Consider the following 21,618-nt stretch of genomic DNA (forward strand, 5'->3'; position numbering starts at 1 on the left):
AACACAGTAACAAGACTATCTAACAAAGAACAAAAAGCACCAGAAAACACCACAATACAGTTCGGACAACACACGGCAATATCCAACAAACAGAAAGCACGAGCATTCAACAAACAATTCACCAACATAATACAACACAAAACCAACAGAACGTACAGACAACTACAACGCAAAATACGAAAACTCAACACCACGCCCATAACCATCACAGAACAACAAGTCAAACAAGCACTACAACGCTTCAAAAGCAACAACTCCACAGGCCCAGACAACATAAACATCAGACATCTGAAACACCTAGGCCCCAAAGCAATAACACTACTCACACACACTTACAACACATCACTCAACACCAACACCATCCCCGCAATATGGAAGACTGCAAAAATAATCCCAATACCAAAACCCAACAAAAACCACGCACTCGGCCCATCCTACAGACCAATAGCACTACTCAGCCCAATAGCCAAAACAATGGAAAAGGTAATACTACCCTTCATTACCAACAACACTCAACTACCCTCTCACCAACACGGCTTCCGAAAACAACACTCCACAACCACAGCACTACACCACATACACAACATCATAGCCACAGGTTTCAATCAACAAAAACCACCACAACGAACAGTTGCCATAGCCCTAGACATGTCCAAAGCCTTTGACACGGTAAACCTACACACACTCACAAACAAACTCAACAACACTAACACCCCAAACATCATCATCAAATACATCTTCAACTACATAAGGGGACGCAGACAATACACTCAATACCGGGGGGAAACATCAGAACACAGAAGCACGAAAACGGGGGTACCACAGGGGGGAGTACTTTCACCAACACTATTCAACATATACATGGCAGACTTACCACAACCACCTCCAAATGTACACACAGTTACATATGCAGACGACATCACCATTCTATCCACACATGTCAAACCACAACAGGCACAACAACAAGTACAAAAATATCTCCACGACATATACAACTGGACAAAACAGAACCAACTCACACTCAACGCAGACAAAACCACCACCACTCTGTTCACACCGGATCCGGCAGAATACAGCAACAGACTCACTTTACAAATAGATAACACCACCCTACCCACAGTCCGTGAACGCAAAATACTGGGATTAACATGGGACCCTAAACTCACCTTCTCAAAACACACACAACACACTCTAACCCGCGCCAAGCAATCAAACAAAATACTTAAAGCCTTAACAACCACTCACTGGGGAAAATCCAAAGAAACTATACTCACCACATACAAAGCAACCACACTCACACGCCTCGAATACGCAAACACTATATGGTCACCAACACTATCGGACACAAACAAGACAAAACTCCAGACCACACAGAACACCGCACTCAGAATAGCAACAGGATGCACACAAGACACAAACATACAACACTTGCATGAGGAAACAAAAACTCTCCCACTGAACACCCATCTAAAACTACACGCATCGCAAATCAGACAAAAAGCCCAACACCCAACCCACCCACTACACCCACTCACTCAACAACCACTACCACCCAGACAAAAGAAACAAACAATCTTCCACAACAACAACTACACACACAACAAAGACACAGCACCACAGGACACCAACAACGACACCATAAAACAGAACATGAAAGACATACACACCCACTTTGTACAAACACACTTGGACACCAGACAACACAACAAAGTAATACATGCACCAGCACCAGAAATAGACCCATCAGAGCAAGACCTACCACACAGAACCAGACAACTCCTAGCACAACTCCAAACCAACAAATCACCAGCCCTCCACTCCTACCTACACAACATTACACCGGACACACACCCAACACCACTCTGTGCGCTATGCGGCACGCAAGTGCACGACACACAACACCTGTTCACCTGCACAAACATACCCACCACACTGACTCCGGAGGACCTCTGGCGAAACCCAAGCGGAGTGGCGGCCCTGCTCGCCCGCTGGGCGGCGGAGGGGGGTCTGGGGATCCGGGAGACGGAGTGAGGGCCCGGTCCCCCAATGTCGGGGCACGGGTGGGGTCGACAACAACAACAACATCAACCTGCTGTAAATAATGCCTCCATTCATGATTGTAGAAACCCCAGAACGGTAAACATGTGATTATTTTATTTTAAAATATAAGAAGCCTATGTTTTGCAATTGTGCTCATTTTCATTGTATTGCACGACAAATATAATAGATGAGCCGGTTTGGGGACATCATCAACCAAGCTGCTGCTCCAATTGCAATGCGATATATTGTCCTGCTCTCCTAAATTCGCATCTACACCACAAATTATAACATCCTAACTGATTTAGCAACAACTGAAAATTCACATCATTATTTAGGGAGTTGCATAACTGTTGCATTATATGGTGCCCTATTCATTTTATTTAGTATAGCATACATATATAAAAGTGGAAAGATACTGCAGAGCTGTGCCATTACTCTTTATCTCTGTGTACATAATAAATAAACATCACCTACAGATACATTGGTAAAAATTGCTTGATTCCTTCTGTATACTGTAGATATTACGCAAATGGCGGTAAATAATTGTGAAAGCTCAGAATCAGGTTTTAAAGGGTTAATTCTTTGCTGGGTGGAGCTCTTATCATGGAGCCAATAGGAGGTGTCCTCGGGTGGTGTCCGTCCCTCATTCAGCTCGGGTCCTCCACCAGAGGCCAGGAAGCCCGAGGGCCCCGCGCAGTACCCCCGCCGCTCCCAGCACCGCACACCTCCGGACCGAGATGTCCGACGCTGGTCCCGGGATCTGTCGCAACCACCCATCCAGTCCGGGGGTCACTGCCCCGAGCGCCCCGACCACCACAGGCACGACCACCACCCCCACCCCCCAGGCCCTCCCCAGCCCCTCCCCGAGCCCCTGGTACCCCCCGAGCCCCCCATGCTCCCCCCTCCCGATGCCTCCACCACCTGGGACCGCCACATCCACCACAACGGCCCTCCTCCGCCCCCCATCCACGACCACGACATCTGGCTGGCTCGCCACCACCATCCGGACAGTCTGGATCCGGAAGTCCCACAGGATCCCCGCTCCGCCACCCTCCACCACCCTCGGAGGTGCCCCCCACTCCGACCCCGGGGCCCCCAGTCCACACTCCGCACAGATGCCTCGGCAGACCACGCCAGCCACCTGGCCATGGCGCTCCACGCAGGCCCCCCCTGCCAGCATCCCACACCCCGCAGCCACGTGCCGGATCGTCCCAGGCGCCTCCCCGCACAACCCACACCCCGGGTCCTGTCCGGCGCGGCACATCCGGGCCTCGACGGCTCCGGCGCCCAAGGCCCGCTCCTGAGCAGCCAGGATGAGCGCCCCTGCGCTGTCCCCCAGGCCAGTCCCCTCCAGCCACCGATAGGACTTCTTGAGATCAGCCACCTCAGCCACGGTCCGGTGGCACATCCCGCGTAGGGGCCTGCCCCACCACGATGGCCCCCCCCCCCAGCGCCCGTCCCTCCGCTCCCCACTTGGGGCAAAAAATGAGCACATAACACCATCCAGTGTGGGTCCTTGGGCAAGAGCCTTCACGCTAATGCGTACCTCATACAATGATGAGAGACAATAAAATGAATGACATGCCAGCTCAGACGTCGCCCGGCCAAACAAGGTCTGCGTCAGGTGCTGGGGAACCAGAGCACCTTGATGAAAAATGGAGCAGAGATGGGCAAGATGCAATAACATGGCTCTGTTGGAATGCTACTACTCAAGCAAGCCTAGTCAGAGAGGTTACATGGAGAGAATGTGGGCTAAATGGTTACTTCAAAACCCACAGTCACGGGTGGCCACGAAACAACTCGTAACTCAGTGTTCCAACATCCACAAACGGCAACTGCTGTCACAACTTGAGATTGATGAGGTACAACGCAGGTTCCATGGTGAGGGGCCCCAGGCTGCCAGATCAGAGGAGGAGTTCATACCAGAGTGAATGCAGATGATGAGATTGGGAGGCCAGCCCCAATGAATGAAATGCTGAGCGAGGCAGCAACTGACCTGAAAGCTAAGATCATGGCAAGAATGAAAGCTGGGAAACCTAGAATCCGATTACAACGGCTATGTGAAGTACCACCTGAAAGTCTCTTGGAAAGTGTGAATTCAGCACTGAGGGCGATCCTTACCGTAACGATCACGGAAATGAACTGATATACGCTTCAGCATCAGTGATCCTTGAGATGCTTGGCTATAAGAGCAACCATGGAAGCCATGAGATACATTACCGACCATGGAAAAGACGGTTGGAGGCTAAGATCAAGGCGGCTCGGAAAGATGTGAGTCAATTGACTGAGGTCCAGAGAGGTGTGATGAAAAGGCCGATCCTGAGAGGTACATCCAGATGACCATATATGAAGCACTCGAAACAAAGGCTCCAAGCCTTGTCCAGCCGCCTAAAGCGGTACACGAAAGAGAATGAGGCCAGACGAATAAACAGGCTGTTTGCAACACAACCTGCGAAAGTGTACGCTCAGTGGCAGGGTCCTAACAACAGAGCTGATCCACCAAGACTGGAAACTGAAAGGTACTGGGGAGGCAGATGGGAGAAGGAGGTTGCACATAACAGCAGTGCACAATGGCTGGTCACCCAAAGAGAGGAGCACAGACACCTCCCTGAACAGAACCCAATTACCATAACAGTGGCAGACATAAAGGAAATAGTCTCAAATATGAAGAACTGGACAGCACCAGGCCCGGACATGGTCCACACTTACTGGCTAAAGAGACTCACAGCACTCCATGAGCGCCCAGCAGCACAAATGAACCAGCTGCCTAGGGATGGGACTCACCCAGGATGGCTAACCGAAGGGCGAACGATCCTTATCATGAAAGATCCCTCAAAGGGTGCAGTCGCATCCAACTATCGGCCAATAACCTGTCCCTCCACAATTTTGGAAGCTCATGTTGCGGCTAAGATAAGTGCACACATGGATCAATACATGAGCGAAGCACGGAAGGGCATTGGTAGAGATACCAGGGGAGCCAAACATCAGCTCCTGGTTGACAGAACAGTCGCACAAGACTGCAGGTCCCGATGTACCAACCTGTGCACAGCCTGGATTGATTAAAAGAAAGCCTATGACTCGATGCCACATACATGGATCACTGAATGCTTGGATGTGTATAAGGTGAACAGGACCCTAAGAGCCTTCGTTGCGAACTTGATGAGGATGTGGAAAACCACACTTGAAGCCAATGGCAAGCCACTTACCCAAGTGTCCATCAAATGTGGCATATACCAAGGTGATGCACTCTCCCCATTGCTGTTCTGCATAGGACTGAACTCCCTAAGCCAAGTAATCACCAAGACAGGCTATGGATACAGCCTCAGAAATGAAGCTACGATCAGTCACCTCCTCTACATGGATGACATAAAGCTGTATGCTAAGAGTGAAAGGGACATAGACTCCCTGATCCACACAACCAGGATCTACAGCAGCGACATCGGGATGTGATAGTCGGATGGTGACTAAGAGAGGAACGGTAGTCCGGACTGAAGGGGTCTCACTCCCCGAAGGAACAATAGCAGACATTGAGGACAGCTACAAGTACCTCGGTGTACCACAAGCCAATGGCAACCTTGAACTGGCAACAAGGAAAGCGGCTGGGGACTAGTGAGTGTGAGAGCCACTGTCCAGGATGAAACATCCAAGCTCCATGAATACATCAAGGAGAAGGCTCCAACGGATGACGTACTCAGAGAATGTCTCAGACAATGGGCAACAGAGGATGAGGCGCTGGAAGAGGGACCATCATCGGAGGACAAGCCCCTACACGGGATGTACCACCGGACCATAACTGAAGTGGCCGATCTCAAGAATTCCCATCAGTGGCTAGAGAGGGCTGGCCTGAAGGACAGTACAGAGGCACTCATCCTGGCTGCTCAGGAGCAGGCCCTGAGCACTAGAGCCATTGAGGCCCAGATATACCACACCAGACAAGACCCAAGGTGTAGGTTGTGCAAAGAGGCACCTGAGACGATCTAACACATAACTGCAGGGTGTAAGGTGCTGGCAGGGAAAGCCTATATGGAACGCCATAACCAGGTGGCTGGCATAGTCTACCGAAACATCTGTGCGGAGTACGGACTGGAAACCCCAAGGTCAAAATGGGAAACACCTCCGAAGGTGGTGGAGAATGACAGAGCGAAGATCCTATGGGACTTCCAGATCCAGACTGACAAGATGGTAATGGCGAACCAACCAGATATCCTGATGATAGATAAAGGGCAGAGGAAAGCCGTTGTAGTGGATGTAGCGGTCCCAAGTGCTGGAAACATCAGAAAGAAGGAACACGAGAAACTCGAGAAATCCCAAGGGCTCAGAGAGGAGCTGGAGAGAGCCTGGAAGGTAAAGGGGACAGTCGTGCCTGTGGTGGTCGGAGCACTCGGGGCAGTGACCCCCAAACTAGATGATGAGTGGTTGCAACAGATCCCGGGAACAACATCGGACATCTCAGTCCAGAAATGTGCAGTGCTGGGAACGGCAAGGATACTGCGCAGAACCCTCAAGCTTCCTGGCCTCTGGTAGAGGACCCCAGCTGAATGAGGGATGGACACCACCTGAGGGGTGAGACGAGGATTTTTTTTATAGATATACAGTAGATACACATTCACTCCCATGAACATCCCCAACAACATTAACACCAACACTACAGAAATTCAAACCGTAAAGATTCACATAACCAACCACAAAAGACGACACATATGCAACATGTATATACCCCCCAGAGATACCACCCGACCAGACCACGCCACAGAAGACACAGACATCACCAACACCTTCCAATACATAAACTCGCTGAACAACACCATTCTAACCGCAGACATCAACGCTCACTCAACACAATGGCACTCTCCCTACGACGACCACAGAGGCACCCACATTGCAGACATACTACAAAACTCCCAACAAATCACTCTAAACGCAAACACACCCACCAGAAAACCTACAAACATCAACCAACAACCAACATCACCGGACATCACAACAGCCAGCAACAGCATCACAAACAGAACAACATGGACCACAATACACGCACTCAGTTCAGACCACCTTCCTATCAAAATCACACACAACACGCGTGCTCCTTTCCGCCTACAACAACACCTTCAAACTTACACAAATTACAGGAAAGCAGACTGGGAAGGATACACCTCTGAAATAGAATCAGCACTGGAGAACATAACCATACCTGACAACATCCACACAGCCAACACCATGCTCACAAACCTCATACTTACAGCAGACAAACACCACATACCCCACGGAAAAATAAAAAGCAAATCACTTCTCCTACCACAACACATCAGAACACTCATCAGCCAAAGAAACGACATCAGACAACAAAACCACCAAGACCCACGCATCACAGACCTAAACAAAGAAATAGACACACAAATCCAAAAACACAAACAAGAGCTATGGAAAGAACACTTAACGGATGCATGGAACCACAGACACAAACAACACATACTCTGGAACACAGTAACAAGACTATCAAACAAAGAACAAAAAGCACCAGAAAACACCACAATACAGTTCGGACAACACACGGCAATATCCAACAAACAGAAAGCACGAGCATTCAACAAACAATTCACCAACATAATACAACACAAAACCAACAGAACATACAGACAACTACAACGCAAAATACGAAAACTCAACACCACGCCCATAACCATCACAGAACAACAAGTCAAACAAGCACTACAACGCTCCAAAAGCAACAACTCCACAGGCCCAGACAACATAAACATCAGACATCTGAAACACCTAGGCCCCAAAGCAATAACACTACTCACACACACTTACAACACATCACTCAACACCAACACCATCCCCGCAATATGGAAGACTGCAAAAATAATCCCAATACCAAAACCCAACAAAAACCACGCACTCGGCCCATCTTACAGACCAATAGCACTACTCAGCCCAATAGCCAAAACAATGGAAAAGGTAATACTACCCTTCATTACCAACAACACTCAACTACCCTCTCACCAACACGGCTTCCGAAAACAACACTCCACAACCACAGCACTACACCACATACACAACATCATAGCCACAGGTTTCAATCAACAAAAACCACCACAACGAACAGTTGCCATAGCCCTAGACATGTCCAAAGCCTTTGACACGGTAAACCTACACACACTCACAAACAAACTCAACAACACTAACACCCCAAACATCATCATCAAATACATCTTCAACTACATAAGGGGACGCAGACAATACACTCAATACCGGGGGGAAACATCAGAACATAGAAACACGAAAACGGGGGTACCACAGGGGGGAGTACTTTCACCAACACTATTCAACATATACATGGCAGACTTACCACAACCACCTCCAAATGTACACACAGTTACATATGCAGACAACATCACCATTCTATCCACACATGTCAAACCACAACAGGCACAACAACAAGTACAAAAATATCTCCACGACATATACAACTGGACAAAACAGAACCAACTCACACTCAACGCAGACAAAACCACCACCACTCTGTTCACACCGGATCCGGCAGAATACAGCAACAGGCTCACTTTACAAATAGATAACACCACCCTACCCACAGTCCGCGAACCCAAAATACTGGGATTAACATGGGACCCCAAACTCACCTTCTCAAAACACACACAACACACTCTAACCCGCGCCAAGCAATCAAACAAAATACTTAAAGCCTTAACAACCACTCACTGGGGAAAATCCAAAGAAACTATACTCACCACATACAAAGCAACCACACTCACACGCCTCGAATACGCAAACACTATATGGTCACCAATACTATCGGACACAAACAAGACAAAACTCCAGACCACACAGAACACAGCACTCAGAATAGCAACAGGATGCACACAAGACACAAACATACAACACTTGCATGAGGAAACAAAAACTCTCCCACTGAACACCCATCTAAAACTACACGCATCGCAAATCAGACAAAAAGCCCAACACCCAACCCACCCACTACACCCACTCACTCAACAACCACCACCACCCAGACAAAAGAAACAAACAATCTTCCACAACAACAACTACACACACAACAAAGACACAGCACCACAGGACACCAACAACGACACCATAAAACAGAACATGAAAGACATACACACCCACTTTGTACAAACACACTTGGACACCAGACAACACAACAAAGTAATACATGCACCAGCACCAGAAATAGACCCATCAGAGCAAGACCTACCACACAGAACCAGACAACTCCTAGCACAACTCCGAACCAACAAATCACCAGCCCTCCACTCCTACCTACACAACATTACACCGGACACACACCCAACACCACTCTGTGCGCTATGCGGCACGCAAGTGCACGACACACAACACCTGTTCACCTGCACAAACATACCCACCACACTGACTCCGGAGGACCACTGGCGAAACCCAAGCGGAGTGGCGACCCTGCTCGCCCGCTGGGCGGCGGAGGGGGGTCTGGGGATCCGGGAGACGGAGTGAGGGCCCGGTCCCCCAATGTCGGGGCACGGGTGGGGTCGACAACAACAACAACAACAACATAAAAAAAGACTTCCCCTTTAAATATTCCTGCTGCATAATATATCTCCTTTCCTTTCGTAAAGGATGGTCAGAACCTTTCCTAAGCATTATTAAAATTTAGACGATCTTTGCTCCAGGTGCTACCGGCTCATCTCACTCGGTTAGGATAGGAAAGGAAAGTTCCTATGCCAAAATGATAATCCAAAAAGGGCCCCTGTTGGTGGATAATCAGGCCATGGGAGGTGTGAGTAAATTGTGAGGGGGTGTTGGCTGGAGCTAGAAATAATTTTGGTGTCTTGTCCCTGCAGTAGGTTCATTAAAAGAGCAACCAGTGTTTTCACCACCATGGTCGGATCTTACTCTGGAGGGTAACCCATACAGGCAGGTGGCTTGGACAAAATATTTCAACACTGTCAAAGCTGTGTTGTCTGTGCTCCAGTTGAAGGTACGTTATTAGCCTGGAATTCCCATCAATGCCGGCATGTGTCACAAACACCCACCTGTAAAACAAACATGAAAAGAATAATGATTAAATACAAGAAAACAATCAAGTTTCATATCTTGTTTGAAATATCATCTCGGTAGAGAAGGTATTGCTGTGCACTTAAGACTACATGGAGGCAATTTGGAGTTTGTGTAACTTGGATATACAAATGATAAAATTCAATTTAATCTGTGCTGTCCATACAATATGGCTTTCTAATGCTCCCACGAGTACAAATATAAGATGATCCCTTATTACCGAATGAGACGCATATGCCCATCTATGTGCCATAAACTATTGGGGAATGGCACATAGTATGTTCTTCTAGCCACAGTCTGTCTCCATCTCTGGGCTGCAGCAGCTGGCTCAATACGGTTGAGGATTTCTCGAACTCTTTTTCTTTGTACTACAATACCATCAGCACGCAGGTATGCCCTCATCATCTGCAACAGGTTCATAAAACAACACAATAAAGAAAGTACACTTTCACAATGAATATAATGATATATACATGAAGGGACAAGAGTATGTAGCAGAACACTTGCTTCCGAGCCTGATCTGGGAAATTGGCTGTGCAATCTTCTGACATGCTCTTCCAGGTCAACATCATGAATGGGAGTAAATCTATTTCTGGCTGAAATCTGAAAAAAACTTCATTTTTTTATGCAGGTATGAAGAGGAACAACACAACATCTCAGTGATGGCTCTCACTGTAAAGCCCTGAGTGGGGAGCAGTTCAATTTGATCACTTGTAATGTCAAGTGCTGGTCTTCCTCGTCTACCTAAAGTATGGAAATAAAAGGATTAAGGAATTCAAGCAAACGAATCACTACGTGTTTTTTATATACTGTATACAGTACAGGCATATAGACACAGATGTACATAAAAGTATATGCAGCTTCAAAACCACGAGCAGCTATTTTCTCTAACCATTTTACTCAAGAAAAAAATAATTCAAACTTATAATTGAATAACTAAAAGATCACTAGTTATTGCTTAAAAGTGTACAGCCATCGCGTTACTTAATAGTCTACTGATTTGCAGGAAAACCACTGGTATAAAACGACGTTTGACAGGGTGATAGAAGGTAAGTCACAGCAAGTCGTCAGTAAAACCCGTGTGTAGTTTGAATAAAAATACATACGAAAAACCAATGACAAAAAATGGTAGCCATTTTACCTGTGTGCAAACGATGTGCCACATGGGAACAAACACGTCCACCATTAGGAGTGGGTCCCGCAATGATGACAGATCGGAGATCTATTGGACTTTGAATCAAACTTTGAATAGTATCAGCGCTAAACTGGTCACTAACTCTTCTTAAATTAGCAATTGAAATGTTTATCGCGCGTGCTTCACTTTCACCGGCAGACCCTTGATGACAGGCACTCTCTATTGCCCTGCACCTTCGCCGAATACGTCTCAGGACACTGTCCGCCATTGTTGTTTTAAAAAACTAAGTGGGCACAGAATTTCCAAAATCATGAGCCCTGACTGGTGGGATGACACTATTTTGAAACGTACAGCCAATAGGATACCGTTACATGTTTTCGTAATCATCCTTATTTGCATTTAATGCAAGTACAGTGTAATGTCACTAGCACTACAAGTGGGCACATTTATGGCCTTACATGTTCACTAGTAAGCGTCAAAATCATCTTACCAGTGAACTAGTGGGCACATTTATGGCCTTAAATGTTCAGTAGTAAGCGTCAAAATAATCTTATTAGTGAACTAGTGGGCGTTTTGCGGCTTACATGTTCACTAGTAAGCGTCAAAATGACCTTACTAGTGAGCGTTTTGTGGCTTACATGTTCACTAGTAAGCGTCAAAATGACCTTACTAGTAAACTAGTGAGCGTTTTGTGGCTTACATGTTCACTAGTAAGCGTCAAAATGATCTTACTAGTGAACTATTGGGCGTTTTGTGGCTTACATGTCAACTAGTAAGCCTCAAAATGAACTTACTAGTGAACTAGTGGGCACATTTATGGCCTTACATGTTCACTAGTAAGCGTCAAAATGATCTTACTAGTGAACTAGTGGGCGTTTTGTGGCTTACATGTTCACTAGTAAGCGTCAAAATGACCTAACTAGTGAACTAGTGGGCGTTTTGTGGCTTACATGTTCACTAGTAAGCGTCAAAATGATCTTACTAGTGAACGAGTGAGCGTTTTGTGGCTGACATGTTCATAAATAAGCGTCAAAATCATCTTACCAGTGAACTAGTGGGCACATTTATGGCCTTAAATGTTCAGTAGTAAGCGTCAAAATAATCTTATTAGTGAACTAGTGGGCGTTTTGCGGCTTACATGTTCACTAGTAAGCGTCAAAATGACCTTACTAGTGAGCGTTTTGTGGCTTACATGTTCACTAGTAAGCGTCAAAATGACCTTACTAGTAAACTAGTGAGCGTTTTGTGGCTTACATGTTCACTAGTAAGCGTCAAAATGATCTTACTAGTGAACTAGTGGGCGTTCTGTGGCTTACATGTTCACTAGAAGCCTCAAAATTATCTTACTAGTGAACTAGCGGGCGTTTTGTGGCTTACATGTCAACTAGTAAGCCTCAAAATGATCTTACTAGTGAACTAGTGGGCACATTTATGGCCTTACATGTTCACTAGTAAGCGTCAAAATGACCTTACTAGTGAACTAGTGGGCAATATGGAATAAATACTCAAAGGGCTTGCCAGGCAAGCCCATTGAGTATTTAAAGGGTTCAAAGGGCTTGCCTGGCAAGCCCTTTGAGTATTTATTCATCCGTGATGGTATTGTAGACCAATGAGAGCACGTCCGACAGACACGTGGACTTCGGGCGGCCAATCATGATGCATTTCGAGCCAAGCCCCAACAAAAACGGAGGAGAAAACTTTCAGACGCTTTGAAAGCTTTTGGGGTACATATTACTCTTGTTGTTACACAAAATTTTGTTTTACGATTATTTTAGGCGGTAACGTTATGGTGTAAATGTCAAATACGTGGTCAATTTATCAAGATGAAGCCTGCTTAAAAATTTGCTCCAACAATTTTGGAGATGTGTCTGACTTTGACAGCAATGGCGGCAGTTCAACGCTGACAGTCGCAGTCGGGTGCAGATTTATTTCGGCAGGACTTTCTAAAATCTGCCGTTTGCTCTGACAGTTCTCTGTCTGACAGTCACATTTTGTCTTATTACTCACAAGCTAATTGACATTTAAAAAAAGAGTTAATGTTTGGAACACGATTTTGCTCTTACTGTTTGCTGCCTTAGTTCGTTTGAAATATTCGCTTCCTGCATTACATGAAGTACATTTTTTAATATTCACAAGACTGTAACTGTGCATTATAAATAATGTCACATTTGCACTATGTTTTACTGGATCTACAACTAAACTAGGTCCTCGTTTCTGGGAGAGTCCACAGCACCTCCTGTATCACAACCATTCTGCCGGCACACCTTCAGCAGCACGATGTTTCTAACGGGAGCTGGAGGGTGATCAGCTTCATTGAAGAACAGGAGGAGGAGAGGCACAACGTTTGTCATTTGTGATATGTTTTTAGACTTTTCTCCTAACTAAAAAAACTATGTTTTGTTAATTTCTTGATATAGTTCTTGTATTTAAATATTTTAACAATCAAATATTTTTCAACTGTGTTTTAGATATTAATTGTATGAAATAAATCAGTGAAGCCCCATTCAAATTCTACTCTATCTAATCTGCTCGATCACACTGCTGTCAACCCGCTGTACCTCCAAACTCCTTGGCTTACTCGCAGTTGGAGGGTTCCCCCCGAACTGGGGGACAAATCCAGGAACCAATCCCTGCACCCCGAACGGGGTGCCCTTACGGCCGTTTTTTTTTTTTTTCGGCTAACCGCCCCCTGAACCTGGCAGGGTGGCGGGCGGACCTTTTGCTCCAGGCGGGGGACATAGAGACAAATCCGGGGCCCACACAGACACTCTCACGCACGCAACAAACACACACACAACAAACTACCTGGACATGCGACATTTGCACACAACAGATTACAAGAAGACAGACATCCTTCAGATGCAACCACCACACACCACACTGGGTACACAAACATTGCACAAACATAAACACTAGACAATACAACATAACATGGAAATGCAGACTACATCCCAAAACACCACCACGAACAACAACACCTCGTAGGACACCAACAGGCAGCAGAGCACAAACAGACCAAAACAACACACTCGCCTCACCAACACTACCCTCAAAGGCAACACGGACAGACAACTCCAACAGAGATACAACAAACACAAGACCACCCCCCCAAACCTGGACCTGCAATAGCTGCAATAGAATCATCACACGCAGACAAACCTCACTCAGATGCAACTCAACACACCCACACTGGATACACAGACATTGCTCCGGCATCACCACCCGCCAATACACAAACACGTGGACATGCAGAACACACACGCAAACAACAAACACCCCAACACCACAACCCCCGAACAACCCACAAAGAACAACACCCACCAACAAAAACAACAAACACACACTGACCATACTACAAATAAACATCAACGGCATCCAAAACAAGAAAACAGAACTAGAAGAACTCGCCTCACAACAGCACGCAGACATCATCACCATACAAGAAACCAAACTAGAAAAACAACACAACACACCTCGTCTCACCAACTACACCAGCATTAGGAAAGACAGAGAACACAAGGGAGGAGGAGGACTGCTCACATACATTCACAAATCAGTCACATTCACTCCCATGAACATCCCCAACAACATTAACACCAACACTACAGAAATTCAAACCGTAAAGATTCACATAACCAACCACAAAAGACTACACATATGCAACATGTATATACCCCCCAGAGATACCACCCGACCAGACCACGCCACAGAAGACACAGACATCACCAACACCTTCCAATACATAAACTCGCTGAACAACACCATTCTAACCGCAGACATCAACGCTCACTCAACACAATGGCACTCTCCCTACGACGACCACAGAGGCACCCTCATTGCAGACATACTACAGAACTCCCAACAAATCACTCTAAACGCAAACACACCTACCAGAAAACCTACAAACATCAACCAACAACCAACATCACCGGACATCACAACAGCCAGCAACAACATCACAAACAGAACAACATGGACCACAATACACGCACTCAGTTCAGACCACCTTCCTATCAAAATCACACACAACACGCGTGCTCCTTTCCGCCTACAACAACACCTTCAAACTTACACAAATTACAGGAAAGCAGACTGGGAAGGATACACCTCTGAAATAGAATCAGCACTGGAGAACATAACCATACCTGACAACATCCACACAGCCAACACCATGCTCACAAACCTCATACTTACAGCAGACAAACACCACATACCCCACGGAAAAATAAAAAGCAAATCACTTCTCCTACCACAACACATCAGAACACTCATCAGCCAAAGAAACGACATCAGACAACAAAACCACCAAGACCCACGCATCACAGACCTAAACAAAGAAATAGACAAACAAATCCAAAAACACAAACAAGAGCTATGGAAAGAACACTTAACGGATGCATGGAACCACAGACACAAACAATACATACTCTGGAACACAGTAACAAGACTATCTAACAAAGAACAAAAAGCACCAGAAAACACCACAATACAGTTCGGACAACACACGGCAATATCCAACAAACAGAAAGCACGAGCATTCAACAAACAATTCACCAACATAATACAACACAAAACCAACAGAACATACAGACAACTACAACGCAAAATACGAAAACTCAACACCACGCCCATAACCATCACAGAACAACAAGTCAAACAAGCACTACAACGCTCCAAAAGCAACAACTCCACAGGCCCAGACAACATAAACATCAGACATCTGAAACACCTAGGCCCCAAAGCAATAACACTACTCACACACACTTACAACACATCACTCAACACCAACACCATCCCCGCAATATGGAAGACTGCAAAAATAATCCCAATACCAAAACCCAACAAAAACCACGCACTCGGCCCATCCTACAGACCAATAGCACTACTCAGCCCAATAGCCAAAACAATGGAAAAGGTAATACTACCCTTCATTACCAACAACACTCAACTAGCCTCTCACCAACACGGCTTCCGAAAACAACACTCCACAACCACAGCACTACACCACATACACAACATCATAGCCACAGGTTTCAATCAACAAAAACCACCACAACGAACAGTTGCCATAGCCCGAGACATGTCCAAAGCCTTTGACACGGTAAACCTACACACACTCACAAACAAACTCAACAACACTAACACCCCAAACATCATCATCAAATACATCTTCAACTACATAAGGGGACGCAGACAATACACTCAATACCGGGGGGAAACATCAGAACATAGAAACACGAAAACGGGGGTACCAAAGGGGGGAGTACTTTCACCAACACTATTCAACATATACATGGCAGACTTACCACAACCACCTCCAAATGTACACACAGTTACATATGCAGACGACATCACCATTCTATCCACACATGTCAAACCACAACAGGCACAACAACAAGTACAAAAATATCTCCACGACATATACAACTGGACAAAACAGAACCAACTCACACTCAACGCAGACAAAACCACCACCACTCTGTTCACACCGGATCCGGCAGAATACAGCAACAGGCTCACTTTACAAATAGATAACACCACCCTACCCACAGTCCGCGAACCCAAAATACTGGGATTAACATGGGACCCCAAACTCACCTTCTCAAAACACACACAACACACTCTAACCCGCGCCAAGCAATCAAACAAAATACTTAAAGCCTTAACAACCACTCACTGGGGAAAATCCAAAGAAACTATACTCACCACATACAAAGCAACCACACTCACACGCCTCGAATACGCAAACACTATATGGTCACCAACACTATCGGACACAAACAAGACAAAACTCCAGACCACACAGAACACAGTACTCAGAATAGCAACAGGATGCACACAAGACACAAACATACAACACTTGCATGAGGAAACAAAAACTCTCCCACTGAACACCCATCTAAAACTACACGCATCGCAAATCAGACAAAAAGCCCAACACCCAACCCACCCACTACACCCACTCACTCAACAACCACCACCACCCAGACAAAAGAAACAAACAATCTTCCACAACAACAACTACACACACAACAAAGACACAGCACCACAGGACACCAACAACGACACCATAAAACAGAACATGAAAGACATACACACCCACTTTGTACAAACACACTTGGACACCAGACAACACAACAAAGTAATACATGCACCAGCACCAGAAATAGACCCATCAGAGCAAGACCTACCACACAGAACCAGACAACTCCTAGCACAACTCCGAACCAACAAATCACCAGCCCTCCACTCCTACCTACACAACATTACACCGGACACACACCCAACACCACTCTGTGCGCTATGCGGCACGCAAGTGCACGACACACAACACCTGTTCACCTGCACAAACATACCCACCACACTGACTCCGGAGGACCTCTGGCGAAACCCAAGCGGAGTGGCGGCCCTGCTCGCCCGCTGGGCGGCGGAGGGGGGTCTGGGGATCCGGGAGACGGAGTGAGGGCCCGGTCCCCCAATGTCGGGGCACGGGTGGGGTCGACAACAACAACAACAACATCAACCTGCTGTAAATAATGCCTCCATTCATGATTGTAGAAACCCCAGAACGGTAAACATGTGATTATTTTATTTTAAAATATAAGAAGCCTATGTTTTGCAATTGTGCTCATTTTCATTGTATTGCACGACAAATATAATAGATGAGCCGGTTTGGGGACATCATCAACCAAGCTGCTGCTCCAATTGCAATGCGATATATTGTCCTGCTCTCCTAAATTCGCATCTACACCACAAATTATAACATCCTAACTGATTTAGCAACAACTGAAAATTCACATCATTATTTAGGGAGTTGCATAACTGTTGCATTATATGGTGCCCTATTCATTTTATTTAGTATAGCATACATATATAAAAGTGGAAAGATACTGCAGAGCTGTGCCATTACTCTTTATCTCTGTGTACATAATAAATAAACATCACCTACAGATACATTGGTAAAAATTGCTTGATTCCTTCTGTATACTGTAGATATTACGCAAATGGCGGTAAATAATTGTGAAAGCTCAGAATCAGGTTTTAAAGGGTTAATTCTTTGCTGGGTGGAGCTCTTATCATGGAGCCAATAGGAGGTGTCCTCGGGTGGTGTCCGTCCCTCATTCAGCTCGGGTCCTCCACCAGAGGCCAGGAAGCCCGAGGGCCCCGCGCAGTACCCCCGCCGCTCCCAGCACCGCACACCTCCGGACCGAGATGTCCGACGCTGGTCCCGGGATCTGTCGCAACCACCCATCCAGTCCGGGGGTCACTGCCCCGAGCGCCCCGACCACCACAGGCACGACCGCCACCCCCACCCCCCAGGCCCTCCCCAGGCCCTCCCCAGCCCCTCCCCGAGCCCCTGGTACCCCCCGAGCCCCCCATGCTCCCCCCTCCCGATGCCTCCACCACCTGGGACCGCCACATCCACCACAACGGCCCTCCTCCGCCCCCCATCCACGACCACGACATCTGGCTGGCTCGCCACCACCATCCCGCCAGTCTGGATCCGGAAGTCCCACAGGATCCCCGCTCCGCCACCCTCCACCACCCTCGGAGGTGCCCCCCACTCCGACCCCGGGGCCCCCAGTCCACACTCCGCACAGATGCCTCGGCAGACCACGCCAGCCACCTGGCCATGGCGCTCCACGCAGGCCCCCCCTGCCAGCATCCCACACCCCGCAGCCACGTGCCGGATCGTCCCAGGCGCCTCCCCGCACAACCCACACCCCGGGTCCTGTCCGGCGCGGCACATCCGGGCCTCGACGGCTCCGGCGCCCAAGGCCCGCTCCTGAGCAGCCAGGATGAGCGCCCCTGCGCTGTCCCCCAGGCCAGTCCCCTCCAGCCACCGATAGGACTTCTTGAGATCAGCCACCTCAGCCACGGTCCGGTGGCACATCCCGCGTAGGGGCCCGCCCCACCACGATGGCCCCCCCCCCCCAGCGCCCGTCCCTCCGCTCCCCACTTGGGGCAAAAAATGAGCACATAACACCATCCAGTGTGGGTCCTTGGGCAAGAGCCTTCACGCTAATGCGTACCTCATACAATGATGAGAGACAATAAAATGAATGACATGCCAGCTCAGACGTCGCCCGGCCAAACAAGGTCTGCGTCAGGTGCTGGGGAACCAGAGCACCTTGATGAAAAATGGAGCAGAGATGGGCAAGATGCAATAACATGGCTCTGTTGGAATGCTACTACTCAAGCAAGCCTAGTCAGAGAGGTTACATGGAGAGAATGTGGGCTAAATGGTTACTTCGAAACCCACAGTCACGGGTGGCCACGAAACAACTCGTAACTCAGTGTTCCAACATCCACAAACGGCAACTGCTGTCACAACTTGAGATTGATGAGGTACAACGCAGGTTCCATGGTGAGGGGCCCCAGGCTGCCAGATCAGAGGAGGAGTTCATACCAGAGTGAATGCAGATGATGAGATTGGGAGGCCAGCCCCAATGAATGAAATGCTGAGCGAGGCAGCAACTGACCTGAAAGCTAAGATCATGGCAAGAATGAAAGCTGGGAAACCTAGAATCCGATTACAACGGCTATGTGAAGTACCACCTGAAAGTCTCTTGGAAAGTGTGAATTCAGCACTGAGGGCGATCCTTACCGTAACGATCACGGAAATGAACTGATATACGCTTCAGCATCAGTGATCCTTGAGATGCTTGGCTATAAGAGCAACCATGGAAGCCATGAGATACATTACCGACCATGGAAAAGACGGTTGGAGGCTAAGATCAAGGCGGCTCGGAAAGATGTGAGTCAATTGACTGAGGTCCAGAGAGGTGTGATGAAAAGGCCGATCCTGAGAGGTACATCCAGATGACCATATATGAAGCACTCGAAACAAAGGCTCCAAGCCTTGTCCAGCCGCCTAAAGCGGTACACGAAAGAGAATGAGGCCAGACGAATAAACAGGCTGTTTGCAACACAACCTGCGAAAGTGTACGCTCAGTGGCAGGGTCCTAACAACAGAGCTGATCCACCAAGACTGGAAACTGAAAGGTACTGGGGAGGCAGATGGGAGAAGGAGGTTGCACATAACAGCAGTGCACAATGGCTGGTCACCCAAAGAGAGGAGCACAGACACCTCCCTGAACAGAACCCAATTACCATAACAGTGGCAGACATAAAGGAAATAGTCTCAAATATGAAGAACTGGACAGCACCAGGCCCGGACATGGTCCACACTTACTGGCTAAAGAGACTCACAGCACTCCATGAGCGCCCAGCAGCACAAATGAACCAGCTGCCTAGGGATGGGACTCACCCAGGATGGCTAACCGAAGGGCGAACGATCCTTATCATGAAAGATCCCTCAAAGGGTGCAGTCGCATCCAACTATCGGCCAATAACCTGTCCCTCCACAATTTTGGAAGCTCATGTTGCGGCTAAGATAAGTGCACACATGGATCAATACATGAGCGAAGCACGGAAGGGCATTGGTAGAGATACCAGGGGAGCCAAACATCAGCTCCTGGTTGACAGAACAGTCGCACAAGACTGCAGGTCCCGATGTACCAACCTGTGCACAGCCTGGATTGATTAAAAGAAAGCCTATGACTCGATGCCACATACATGGATCACTGAATGCTTGGATGTGTATAAGGTGAACAGGACCCTAAGAGCCTTCGTTGCGAACTTGATGAGGATGTGGAAAACCACACTTGAAGCCAATGGCAAGCCACTTACCCAAGTGTCCATCAAATGTGGCATATACCAAGGTGATGCACTCTCCCCATTGCTGTTCTGCATAGGACTGAACTCCCTAAGCCAAGTAATCACCAAGACAGGCTATGGATACAGCCTCAGAAATGAAGCTACGATCAGTCACCTCCTCTACATGGATGACATAAAGCTGTATGCTAAGAGTGAAAGGGACATAGACTCCCTGATCCACACAACCAGGATCTACAGCAGCGACATCGGGATGTGATAGTCGGATGGTGACTAAGAGAGGAACGGTAGTCCGGACTGAAGGGGTCTCACTCCCCGAAGGAACAATAGCAGACATTGAGGACAGCTACAAGTACCTCGGTGTACCACAAGCCAATGGCAACCTTGAACTGGCAACAAGGAAAGCGGCTGGGGACTAGTGAGTGTGAGAGCCACTGTCCAGGATGAAACATCCAAGCTCCATGAATACATCAAGGAGAAGGCTCCAACGGATGACGTACTCAGAGAATGTCTCAGACAATGGGCAACAGAGGATGAGGCGCTGGAAGAGGGACCATCATCGGAGGACAAGCCCCTACACGGGATGTACCACCGGACCATAACTGAAGTGGCCGATCTCAAGAATTCCCATCAGTGGCTAGAGAGGGCTGGCCTGAAGGACAGTACAGAGACACTCATCCTGGCTGCTCAGGAGCAGG

General features: G+C 47.6%; 1 protein-coding gene across 2 annotated transcripts in view; it reads left to right on the forward strand.

Moving 5' to 3' along the window:
- LOC127587825 (uncharacterized) overlaps positions 1-21,618 on the forward strand; it is a 257,761-nt gene that overhangs the window by 228,663 nt on the left and 7,480 nt on the right. The window contains exon 2 of one of the 2 annotated variants that reach the window (XM_052046300.1): positions 13,447-13,689. The exons of the other annotated variant lie outside the window; for it this stretch is intronic. The gene's annotated coding sequence lies outside the window, so the exon portion shown is untranslated. Of the gene's footprint in view, positions 1-13,446; positions 13,690-21,618 lie in introns of those variants that run through there. 2 annotated transcript variants of the gene reach the window in all.

Source organism: Hippocampus zosterae, chromosome 16 (assembly GCF_025434085.1).
Source record: "Hippocampus zosterae strain Florida chromosome 16, ASM2543408v3, whole genome shotgun sequence".
Taxonomy (NCBI): Eukaryota; Metazoa; Chordata; class Actinopteri; order Syngnathiformes; family Syngnathidae; genus Hippocampus; species Hippocampus zosterae.